At 39.1% G+C, this 12,843-nt stretch overlaps 1 long non-coding RNA gene across 1 annotated transcript in view; it reads right to left on the bottom strand.

Moving 5' to 3' along the window:
* Positions 1 to 590: 590 nt before the first annotated feature.
* LOC138819771 (uncharacterized) overlaps positions 591 to 12,843 on the bottom strand; it is a 31,408-nt gene continuing 19,155 nt past the window's right edge. The window contains exons 2-3 of the long non-coding RNA XR_011369618.1: positions 5,788 to 5,875; positions 591 to 1,043 (exon numbers count right to left, since the gene is read on the bottom strand). This is a non-coding gene — a long non-coding RNA (uncharacterized lncRNA). The remainder of the gene's footprint in view (positions 1,044 to 5,787; positions 5,876 to 12,843) is intronic.

Below are 12,843 nucleotides of genomic sequence, written 5' to 3'. Positions count from 1 at the left end.
GTCAATTTTATTTTTTTGAAGAGCCATCTCTTTGTTTTGTTAATTCTTTCTATAGTTTTTTTTTGGACTCTAATTCATTTAATTCGGATTTAATTTTATTTGCTTCCATCTACTGGATTGGGGTTTGGCTTGTTGTTCTTTTTTTCAAAAAGCTTTAGTTGCCTCATTAAATTGTTGGTTTCAGATCTTTCCAATTTGATAATGTGCAAACTCAGAGCTATAAACTTGCCTGTGAGTACTGCCTTTGCTGTGTCCTAGAGGAGCTGGTAATTTGTGTGAACATTTTTGTTGAATATCATGAACATTTGATTTTCCTTTCTAATATCTTCCATGACCCACTGGTGGTTCAAAATTGTGTTGTTCAGCCTCTATGTGTTACAGTATTTACTTTGGTGGCTTTTGGTATTGAATTCTAATTTTTTTCCCTTCTGGTCTGAGAGAATGCAGGGTATAATTTCAATGTTTCTGAATTTAGACAGATTTTCTTTGTGGCCTAGAATATGGTCTAATTTGGAGAATGTTCCATGTGCTACTGAGAAAAAGGTGTAATCTGATGGGGCTGGGTCAAATATTTGGTAGATGTGGGTTAAGACTAGTTGATCTATGCAAATTTTAAGATCCGAAGTTTCTCTGGTGACTTTTTGCTGGGTGGATCTATTTAGTGGGGATAGTAGTGTATTAAAGTCCCCCCCAATTAATGTCTTTGGATCTATGTGAGATTTGAGAGAAAGTAGCACTTCTTCTGGTGCTCCATTATTTGGTGAGTAGATGTTTTAAATCATAATATCCACCTGAAGGAGAGTTCCCTTAATTAGAATGCAGTGACCTTCTTTGTCAGTTCTCATTGATTTTAATTTAAAGTCTATTTTATCTGACATTAGTATAGTAACTCCCATCTCTTTATGGCGGCCATTTGCTTGATATATTTTATTCCAGCCTTTCACTTTCAGAATGTTCATTTTTGTGGGTAAGTTGTGTCTTTTGAAGAAAGCAGATAGAAGGATATTGCTTTTTGATCCAACTGGACAATCTATGATGCTTAACTGGAGAGTTAAAACCATTAAAATTGTGAGTTAGAACTGAGAGGTGTTTGTCTGTCCCTGCCTTCTTATACATTTTTTGGGGGAGAAGCTGTGCCTTGGCTGTTCTTGTTGTGATTACGTACGTGTTTTGTACTATTTATAATATGTGTATATCATACATAATGTATGTAATACATACTATATCTATAAATATATAAGATATATATATATATATATATATATATATATGAGGAATTTTGCTGAGTGGCTTCATTCAAATGGAAAAACCGTTAGTGCATTTCATGTGTGCAGCAGCTTGATGAGAGCTGATTTCATTTTACAAATCATTGAGAAGCCAAGGAACCTCCTCTATGCACACAGAATAATAAACAGTAGGGCCAGTTTTCAAGCCCAGAGGCTGGATCCTCAACTACTATACCACCTTGTCAACCAATGCCAATCTAAACAAAGGAGTGGAAAGAAGGGTGCAGCTGTAAGGGATGCAGCTGGTGCTTAATGCAGGTATAAATCAAGGTGTAGACTAAATATGATGCCCTTTTCCACTGTGTTTCTCCTCCTACCAACTCCTACTTTTCAGGAATTAGGTAGTGATTCTTGCATTCAAACCTGCTCTGGAACTGGAGCAAGTGTCAGGCTTGACCACATGCCCAGGAAAAGAATAAAGACTGGACTTTTTTCCCACGCCACCATCCCCACCCCCTTGCCCTCTGGCTATTACCTTTCATACAGGTAATTTCTGTATGAAAGGTAATTCCTGTATGGATAATTCTCAGCAGCAACGCTAGAGGGTAGTCAAGTTCCTTCTGGCAAACCACCAATGGGCATGTATAGCTTTGAAGCCTCTGACTGGCAAAGAGGTTATGTTTTAGCTTCATGACAAAAATCAGCATGTTAACATTTTGAAGTGTTTGACATTGAGGAAGCACTTACTCCTGCTTAACCCGACGCTTCCCAAAATTATTTGAACACAACACACTCATTTTGTGATTCTTCCTGAATTGGACAGGATTATTCAGGACAGCCTAAGTGGAATGCCCTGAGGAACCCATACTTCCTGCTTCCTGGTGGCCATCCAATGGAATTCCTGGAATTCTGAAGCAGAGAAGCCTCCATTGTGTAATGGACAAACCCTACAGACCCAGCCCACCTCAAGAAAGCAGGTGATCTCCTTTGGTTGACCCTATATCTAGTAACTGGCTCCAAGATGGGCCTCCCCTCCTTCCACCCCACTCTTCCTTTCTTTTTTTATATTTTAAAAGTGCCAAAATACACAGATTATCAATTCAGAACCCATCCATATCCTCCCATATCTAAAGAAGTTAAAATGCTCCATATTATATAAATGCTTCACAAGTAGTATTTTTATTGTTTAGGAAACCCTGAGAAAAAGAAATGCATGTACAGTTTCCTGACAGATCAAATCACTCTCTTAAATCATTGTGATCAAAAGTGAGTTGAATTCATGGATATAGAACGTGTACATGAAGGAGCTAAATGTTTTATCAGAATATTAAAGTCAGATTTATTTTCTATGTATTTGAAACTTATAATGGGACTGTAAGCTGAGTACATCTGACAAATTATACACACCAGGAAAATAAACAGTCTCACAAGAACTACATGACACTGCAAGAGCTGACACCTGAGATTTGCAGAATCAAAGTCTGCAACTTAAATGGCAAGAAATCTTAAAGTTAATTAATTTTCAAAGGTGAGTCTTAAGGTGAGTTTTAGAAGAGAGATTGGAAATGCTTAGCTATGTCCGAGTTCAATATTGAAAGAAGCAAATTCAAAGAGGCACCACCTCTTTCTCATGAGTCATTCAAAAGAAAAGACATATTCAGTTTACAAAATGCAAAAAAAAATCTATTAAAATGGTATAGAATTGTTTGTAATGTCCAGCACACTTGACAATATAAAGAAAATTATTTTAATTCTATAAAGACAGGAGTTCTTATATTAAGCCTAGTGATAAACTCCTGAACTATTAAAGGACTATGATAACTAAATCCAGAGACATTTAAAATGGGCATAATCATATTGCTATTGCTTTCATCAAGAGGAAAGTAAGTCATCTTGAAAACATACATGTGAATTTCTGAAAATTATTTTCCTTTCACATTTTTACACACTGCCAAATTTCCATAATGTGTGTGTGTGTGTGTGTGTGTGTGTGTGTGTGTGTGTGTGTGTGTGTGTGTGTGTGTGTGTGTGTGTGTGTACAGAGACTCGAATGCAAAAACACAAGGCCTAAGGTTATCTATTGACTTTTTCCCTCAAGATTTGCACTCTACCCACTTGAACCACATCTCCACTTCTGGCTTTTTGCTGGTTAACTGTAGAAAAGATTATCAGATTTTCCTTTCCAGGCTGACTGAATCTAAATCCTCTGATCATAGCCTCCTTCATAGTTAAGATTAAAGACATGAGCCACTCGTGCCTTGCCATAATCTTTTTATACACAGACACTGAGACATTCGAAATTGTTGAGTAAGAAACTTTACCACAAGGCACTACTTTTCTTGTAACTTTTAAAACTGCAAATGTATCTTGCTGGATTGATTTTTGTTTGAACCTGATATTTTTTACACATTTCACATTGCTTTTGTCAGGGTGAAATAGGAAATAGGCTTGATTAGATACATAAAAAAGTCTTAAAAATCTTATGATCTTTCCTGCCCACCCTGGCTTTGAACCATGATCCTCAGTTCTCAGCCTCCTGAGTAGCTAAGATTACAGGCATGAGCCACTAGCACCCAGCTGAAAATTACTGCTTTAAAAAATGGCAAAACTATTCTTGACAAATATCATGAACAAATGTGGCCCCATTGGGAAGAAGCCCCTTTGCCTCCAACCATTGTCCCATTCGTTGTAAGTGGATCCAACTACAGTATTGAAACCCACCTATGTAGACTAGACTGAAGTGCACAATAATTGCTGTTACTCTAATCAACCATTTTGGGATGCCACAGGCACTCTGCTCTGCCCAGTGCCTTTCTGTTCCCTTCACTCTATATCCTGGGTTTAGGCCCCAGGTCCAATCTTCTCAAAAAGTCATGGACTCTTGTTAAATAAGTCATTACAAGGGATTTCATGCTTTGCTGGCTTTATACTTCATGCCTGGAAAATACACCAATGGTGTATTTGTGGGTGGTCACCTGAATCAAAATTGGAGTACTGTTTCTGTGACAGGTAATAGCAAAATCAACAGTTACCAGAACTTTTCTGCACCCCTCTTCCGGTACCTGATGGAGAACCAAGGCTTCCTCTAACCATCTGGTACTCTTTGGTCTTCAAGATGCTTAAGCAGCCCTCCAGTGCTCCTCCTCTGCTTTCCCAATAGATGTAACCACCATTCTCAGGACTGGAAATGTCTAATGATGAGTATGCCACCAGCTACCCCAAGTGGTATATCCCAAAGCTAAAGGTTTTAAGTCTTGATGTAACTTATTTTCATGTATGGAAACAGAACAATGAAAATTGCTGAATTTTTTGTAAGACAAGGGAATTGAATCTCATGGAATGAGAGTTATATGAGAGAGAGAGAGAGAGAGAGAGAGAGAGAGAGAGAGAGAGAGAGAGAGAGAGAGAGAGAGAGAGAGAGAGAGAGAGAGAGAGAGAGAGAGAGAGAGAGAGCTCGGCTAGATGAGGAAGCAAAGGCAAGAAAGGGCAAGGCTCTGATTTCAAAAACTGGTATTTGTGGGGGTGCAAAGAGCTATTTTTGGAGCTGCAAGAATTGTATGCATTGGGTATCATCTCAAATCCAATTCATAATTTAAAAGTTATATTTTATCCAGTATTATGAGCTGTTTTACCTTGTGGGATCAACTTGCAACAAGAAAGTGTGATCTATCATCTTCTATTTATTTGACTGTCTGCCTGGATGTCATCTACATATTTTGCAACCACTTAAACTAAGAACATGAACTCATGTTCTTTAGGATTTGTTTGCTTGCTCACAGCTGACACTCTTCCAACTGAATCAGGCCTCCATTCTGTACTTTGATTAGTTAACTACAGATGGAGTTTTGTGGACTTGTTTTTAGGAGTTTCTTCAAACCATGATTCTCCAGTTCTCATCCTTCTGAGGTAAGATTATAGGAATGGGACAATGGTGGAAAGCAAAGGGGCTTCTTTCTGATGAGGCCACAGTTGTTTACTTGTCAATAATATTTGCTATGTTTAAAAACCCCAGTAATTTCCAGCTGGATGCCAGTGGCTCATGTCTGTAATCCTAGCTACTCAGAAGGCTGAGAACTGAGGATCACGGTTCAAAGCCAGTCTGTGCAGGAAAGTCCGTGTGACTCTTATCTCCATTAAACCACCAGAAAACAGGTGCTGTGTCTCAAGGGACAGAATGCTAATTTTGAGCTGAAGAACTGAGGGACAATGTCAACCCAGAGTTCAAGCCCTATGACAAACAAACATTAATTTTCAAATGCAAGATTATAGTAATGGAGAACTAGTTTTGAAAAGAAAATTCAGGACAGCACCTTGGACCTCAGTTCAAACCTCAGGACATACAAACAGGGACACACAGGCATAACTTCAAAGTCATAAACACTATGCAACCCATCTCAGGACACAAGGCTCTTTTACATAGCTGCTGACTGTTCCTCTCATATACAAGCATCCAAAGAAATTATTTTCTTTTATTATACAGTCTTGGCGGTTTCTTTGAATAATCAATTCAAGGTTGGAAACCATACAACATAGAAGATAAAATAAACAGATGGATACACACCTATAATACTTTCATTCAGGTGTTGGTAGGAAGCTTGGAGGTATGACTCAACTGTGGCTGGCACAGCAAGACCTATGGCAGAACAACACTGAAACATCAAAAATGAATGAATGAATGAATGAATACATTTATTGTCATAGTCTGAAACCTTATGGCCCTCACAATTGTCCTGATCATGATAAGCATCAAAGAAAGTGTTTTTCTTATGGCACACAATGAAACAAGTATACTGATAGCAAGGAGCCTAGCATGGCTGACCTGAGGCTGAGCAATCTGAAATAAGCCAGTACTCTTACCCCTGCAGGAACATTCTGGTGACAAACCAAACCAGTCATTGTTCAAAGTAGCTTGGCCTATAGCTTCTGTAAGCACACTTACCTTGCTGGGCCATTTCCTTCACAGTCTGCAATTGCTGAGAAACTGTCACAAATCTCTAATTTTCTTAGGTTGTTCACTTCCCTGAACATGCCCTTTGCAGAATTACTTCTTCCTAGAAATTTATTCCATACCACTATCTCTCTCCCCATCTAAACTTGCTTACAAATACCATGTACAAGTCTACATTGGGTGATTAGACTTTAGAGGGGGATGCCTCTGTGTAAGAATATTTTACCTTCAATAGCTATATATACAACTACACATCCACATGTGTCTTTCCTCATGGCTATTTCTACTTCCTGTGCAAACCACATGTTTGGGACCAGCCTAGGCAGAAATGTTTGCAGGACCTCAGCTGAGAAATGAGCACATTTGGAGGAATTACTCAAGTGGAGGAACACTAGGAGCACAAGGCCCTGAGTTCTGTCTCCAATATCACACACACAAAAAGGCAGAGGTTTGTTTGGTTTTTTTTTTTTTAGAAAATCGAGGAAATACAGGCTTAAATGACAATATTAAAGAACTGCTATTAACTTAATAGAAAAGATGAAGAATAGTAAAGTTATAAAGAAACGTCCTTATTTCTTGGAGACTTATACTGAAGTGTTAGGAGTGAATTCTTTAATTAAATTTAATTAAATTCTTTAATAGCAACAGTAAAGTGGATAAGAAATAAAACAATAAAATTTGCACAATTTTTAAATGTGCCTGCTGATAGGTAAATATTCCTTATATAATTTTTCTCTACTTCTGCTAGGCTAAATTTTTTTTTTTATAATATGTATGTAAACATCTCTAAACATCCAGGAAAGCCAGAGAACACACCAAGAATATTCTTGGTGCAGAGGCACAACACCAAGAATGAGTCTCCACATCTGCAGAACTGGTGTCAAGAAGCTACCGATTGCACAGTGCCAGGGGCAGACACCTCAGCTGGAGCTGCCACCCACATCTGCCATGGTAGCCATCATTAGGAACACTGCCCACTGTCACTGCTGATATCTTTGCCAGGCAAGAGTCTAAATGATCCCTTCCTGAAAAGCCTTTACCTGACATTTCAATTGTGTAGAAAATGAAACAGGCACAGATTTGTTGATGTTAAAATTAAAGTGTATCTTTATCATCAAACACTTTCCAGAGAGCAAAATGCAAAACCATGAGTTAAAAGAATGACCATAAAACATACTTAACTGGTATTGGTATAAGCAATGAAAACATAGATCTAGAAATATAAAACAAAGAATTTAAAAATCTATGTTTGAGAGTAGATTCCTTATATAAGTGCTGAGCTTCTTTGAGAGTGTTATACAACTTGATATATAGCATTATTGGTCAAGAATTAAATTTCACTATTTGAAACAGAACATAAGGACTAACACATGGATACTATTTTATAGCTTATCAAATACTTCTTAAGGTATTAATATTGATCCTTTAATCTCTTTACACAAGTTTAAACAAGAGGTGTGAAGCTTCAACAGTTTTTTGTAAAAGATATAAGAAGATAGCTAAGTGACTAGATATGTTAATCATTAACATTAATAAAATGGCTTTTATCTTAAATAGATACTGCTTTAAAATGTTGATCTTCTCTAAGAATAGGGGACTTGAAAAGCCAAAAAGAATGGCAAATGTAAGACATATATGTACAACAAACACAGACAATTTAGTGACATTGAGCCCTCTGTGGTCTAGTTCTTGCTACTAATAGCCAGGACACAGCCTGCTATAGAACCCACACTCCAAAATGTTACCCCAGTAGTTAAACACTGAGCTGAAGAACAAAATGGCTTCTGACATGGAGCCTCATCATTTTGACCTAGTAAACTCAGACTTCATTCAGAGAAGCTTCCTAGCAATAAGCCACTAAGGACAAGAGAGTCTTGAGCTGAACTAAATAGAAAAGAATGGAGATCAAGGGGAAAAGGGAACAAGAGTGAGATATACCTAAAATGATCATGTGTTCCTGTTCTCTGAGTCCAACCAACTTGTGCCATTGTCCCAGAATAATTATTAATAGGGTCCAATTTTCAGTATTTAAGTAATTCTGATTGGGACAATGAATACCGTGGAGAAAGCCTAGAAACAATGAGAGTCTGAAGATGTGTGCATGTGTGTGTGTGTGTGTGTGTGTGTGTGTGTGTGTGTGCGCACGTGTGTGCGTGCGTGCTTGTGTGAGTGTGTGTGTGTGAGAGAGTGTGTGTATGTAAAGGCTAACCTTAGCCAAACAGGGCCCAGAAGCCACAGGGAAGAAATTTACTTCATCCCGTGTGTATAAGGGCTCATTGACAATTCATAAGCTCAATAATCACAGGAGTAGGAAATAGTATTTTATAGCTTGTCTTTAAGCAATAAGACAGAAAATGTGAGTAGAACAGGAAAGAATTCAGGTGTCAAAAGGTGTTCTGTCACAGGACTACTAAAGGCAACAGTATCAGATGTAGAGTGAAGGATTGACTCCCACCCTATTGTCCCAGGTCCATACAGATGCCAGACAAATTCCCAGGTATGTTTGTTTGATGTGCCTGAACCCAGCTGTGAACATCCCATGTGAGCTCATTTGAAAGGCACAATTCACTAGACTAGGCCCTTTCATTCATCTCTGCCTCCTTGCTCAGATGAATAGCCAAGCTCCTAAACACAACCTCCAAACTGTAGGAAGGTCTGTGCCCCTCGGTGTTCCTCAATAAAAAGTCCTCACCTATTGACAATTGAGTCAAGCCTATCCCCTTTCAGTCCTCCTCCCTTTTCCCAATATTGAAGGTCTTAATAAGAGCCCGTAGAGGGTCCAATGAGAAGGAAGTTGTACAAACAAATGACTGGGAGTCACCTCTTTGTAAACCAAGTCTGCTGTACTCCTGATTAACTCTACTACTGAGTACTTACATGCTAAGACTTGACATTGAGAGAAGAAAGACAAAAAGCCAACATAACAAAACACTCAGAAAGTGCTCAGAATTGTATGAACATGATCCTGCCCTTAGGAAACTTACAAAATTCACTCCAAAGATTCCCTCAGTAGGTTTATAAGGCACATCTCTAATAACAAGAGGTCTCTGAAAATAGTTGTTCCTTCATAATTACGGGACTGTATCCATTTTGAAGGCTATGGATTATTTTGCTTTTGAGACCTCAATTTATATGCAACATTGATCAGTGACTGACAACAATTTGAACAGAGAAGAATGAGATCTTTAGGAAAAATGAATGTAATACTTTCAGCTTATCACCAGAAGTATGTTGTTAGATCACAGAAAGTGATTTATCGAAGACCACTCTAAAGTCCCAGTAAAATCAAAGGAAATGCATAACAGAATTACCTATTTTGTAATTTCTAATAAAGGAGAGAATTCAAAATTTTAGAAATCCTAGAAACAGGAGACCTGGATGAAATAATTAAGAGTCTGTGGGAAGCTGAAATGCTGAAGATTCTGGACTTCTAAAACCTGCCAGGAAATATGCATACCCAGATTGTCATAGATAAACATTTATTCAAAAAGAATATGGATGGTTTCTCTAAGATATAGCTCTTATTCCTTCAGTAGACATTAATATCCTTTGTTGAAAAGCAGAAACTTTTAACTCCACCCAAGGAAAAGCTAAGCAAAAAAAAAAAATCAGACCAATATTAAACACCTATAGACAGGTGAAAATGAAATACTACCCGTTTGTTCATTCCCCCTTAAAAATGTCTGCTGACACCTGGACACTGATGGTTCATGCATATAATCCTAGTTACTCAGGTGGCTGAAACGTGAGGATCATGGTTCAAAGCTAGCATTGACAAAAAAAGTCCATGAGAATCTTATCTTCAATTAACCACCAATAATCCAGAAGTGGGGGTATGGCTCAAGTTGTAGAGTACTAGCCTAGAACAAAAAAGTTCAGGGACAGTACTCAGGTCCTAAGTTCTACCCCAAGGTTGCCACACACAAAAAAGTCTGCTGACATCTTACATGAACCTAACCAGAGAACAAAATGAATAACATCTCTGTTCATTAAGAAATAGGCACGGTGGGGGAAAATGCCCCCAGAAACAGACAATGACCACAAACAATGAAGAAGTTTTTCAAAGCCAAGGATGGGATGGTGCACGTCTGTCCCCCCAAATCCCAGCTACTCAGAAGGTGGAGATCAAGATGATCAAAGTTGGAGGCCATCTTGCACAAAAAATTGAAACATCATCTCAATAAACTGGGTATGATTGTGCATGTATCCCATCTCAAATCCCAGGAAGCTGTGGACAGGAGGATGTTGGTTCTGCCTAGTCAAGACAAAAAACAGGAGGTCCTATATAAAATATAACTGAAGCTAAAAAGGAGTAGAGATGTGTCTCCAGTGGCTGTGTGAGCATGTGCCCGGCAAACTAGTCTTGAGTTCAAACCTAAACAAGATAAACAAGCAAACAAATATGCAGATGGGAAACACATAAAATATTAAATGATTACCTGCTGTAGCATTTGGGAGAAAAACTATCTTCACACTCAGAAGACAAACGTGAAGTAAACACAGATTACAAGGCAAGAGTTTCTATAAGGTCAAAAACAAGAAAGAAAGGAAGGAAGGAAGAAGATAGGGAGAGAGAGAAAGAGAGAGAAGAAGGAAGCAATGAAAGAAAGAGAGGTAGGGAGGGAAGGGGAAAGAGGGAGGGAGGGAGGAAGGAAGGTAGACAAGACTGGGAGCTGGTCACCTCAGCTGCGGAATAAAAAGGTTGACTCTACCATAGCATGGGGTGTGTTTCTGAATGGTTGCTTGCAGTCCTAGGGATTGAACTCAGAGCTCTATAATTGCTGGACGGCCACTCTAACACTTGACTCGTGCCTCCCTATAATCTTAATATGCTTCCCAATTAATGGGATGACAGGCACAATACAAAATTATGAGGTGATCACTGCACACAGCTAAATGTTCTGCCAGCTTCATCATGGGGTGGCCACAAAGTCTATAACACATGGGCCTTTAGGGAACATTTCAGACTCAAACTTCAAAGATATACCACTTGGTATCACAATAGCTGAATATCACCAACATTAAACAAATTAATCATTACTTCTTTTCTATCAGAGAAGTAAAAGGACACAGGGAAAATCCTGTTCCTTTTTATGACACTGGGTATATGCCAGTTATTGGCAAACTAGCTGAGCCTCACATTTCCTGCTCAAATCCTTCAAGGGAGAGGTGAGGTGAGCCACAGACTCTCATGCCTTTAACTTGTCAAGATGAACAGGTGGTACCTGGGTCTTGGACTCCCACTAAGAATGGAGTCCTGGGCAGACTTCAAGAACACACTCATCTCCCCCTTCTGGAGTGGCTGGATGTGAGAACCTGGACACTGAGCAAGTATTCTTTTGTAGCAGGAACAAGTTGGAACTTTTTGACACTCATTATGAGAGGCAAAGAGAAAAAAAACTCTAGGTTTTCTTTTTTTTTTTTTTTTTTGGTCGGTCGTGGGGCTTGAACTCTGGGCCTGGGCGCTGTCCCTCAGCTTTTCAGCTCAAGGCGAGCACTCTACCACTTGAGCTACAGCGCCACTTCCGGTTTTCTGGTGGTTTTATTGGAGATAGGAGTCTCGTGGTCTCTCCTGCCCGGGCTAGCTTTGAACCGCGATCCTCAGATCTCAGCCTCCTGAGTAGCTAGGATTACAGGCGTGAGCCACCAGCACCCGGCTCTAGGTTTTCTTAAAATCAGGAGAAGACACAGTTTTTTCTGGTCCCTTGTTGTGTACTTTTACTTCCCCACACTGACAAGAAGGTCCACAGAGCCAAGCATTTCCCATGCTATTTCCCAAATACTGCATGTTCTGATGAAACTGTTTCTATAAACATCACTGGAGCCATCTGCAAGCAGTGAAAAGCATCTTCAATGACCCACAAAGTGACAAGTGACAGAGCTGGAGACATAGCACAACTCAGTCCTGACTGTCCTAAAAACTTAGGGCAAGCCATAAAGGGGCCTATCCAATACCATTCCACCAAGGACTCAGAGAAACCTGGTATTTCCTAAGTGACAGAGCCATTCCATCTCCTGTCCTGGGACTACTTAGAAACCCTACTCTAAGGGCCACAGAGCTGTAACTCCTGTGATAACCTCACCCCCACAAGTTTTGTGCTCTTAATAAGGCTAAGAATATTTCTTATTGGGAAGGTGATGACAACAGATCAGCTAAGACTCTGGGAGAGTTGTCAAGTCAATGGGAAACCTGGTGAACCAGAGAGAGACCGTGGCTGTGATGAAAATAAAAAGAAAATACACTTTTAATGCCCTTCTTTTAAAGGTGTTAGTAGGTATATGCTAAAGGTAAGATAGACACACATGCTTAGAGACATTTAAAACATTGTACATTAAGGTGTTGGTAGTGTTCCATCCTTTCTGCTGAGATATGGAATTAGTTTTTCATCATGCTTTATCTCTATTACACACATTTTCTACAATGCACAAATTGTATTTATTCTGAGGAATGTACTACTGTTTTACTTATATGAATACAAAAAAGACTCATATCTATGCAAACACTCTCAAGAGTTTGTGCCCTATTTGTAAAGTCTTTGTAGCAGTTTTGATTAAACCCATCACACCCACAGCTAGCTCTGTTTTAGAGCCCCATGGGAACCATGATCCTTCAGAACTAGAGAAGACAATGAGCCATTGTTCCTCCTTTCAGGCCAATACTGTGGCTCC

The sequence above is a fragment of the Dipodomys merriami genome, unplaced genomic scaffold (assembly GCF_024711535.1).
Source record: "Dipodomys merriami isolate MVZ:Mamm:240054 unplaced genomic scaffold, mDipMer1.0.p SCAF_818, whole genome shotgun sequence".
NCBI lineage: Eukaryota > Metazoa > Chordata > Mammalia > Rodentia > Heteromyidae > Dipodomys > Dipodomys merriami.
Note: the sequence above shows the minus strand (reverse complement) of the source record. Positions and strands in the feature narration are given on the sequence as shown.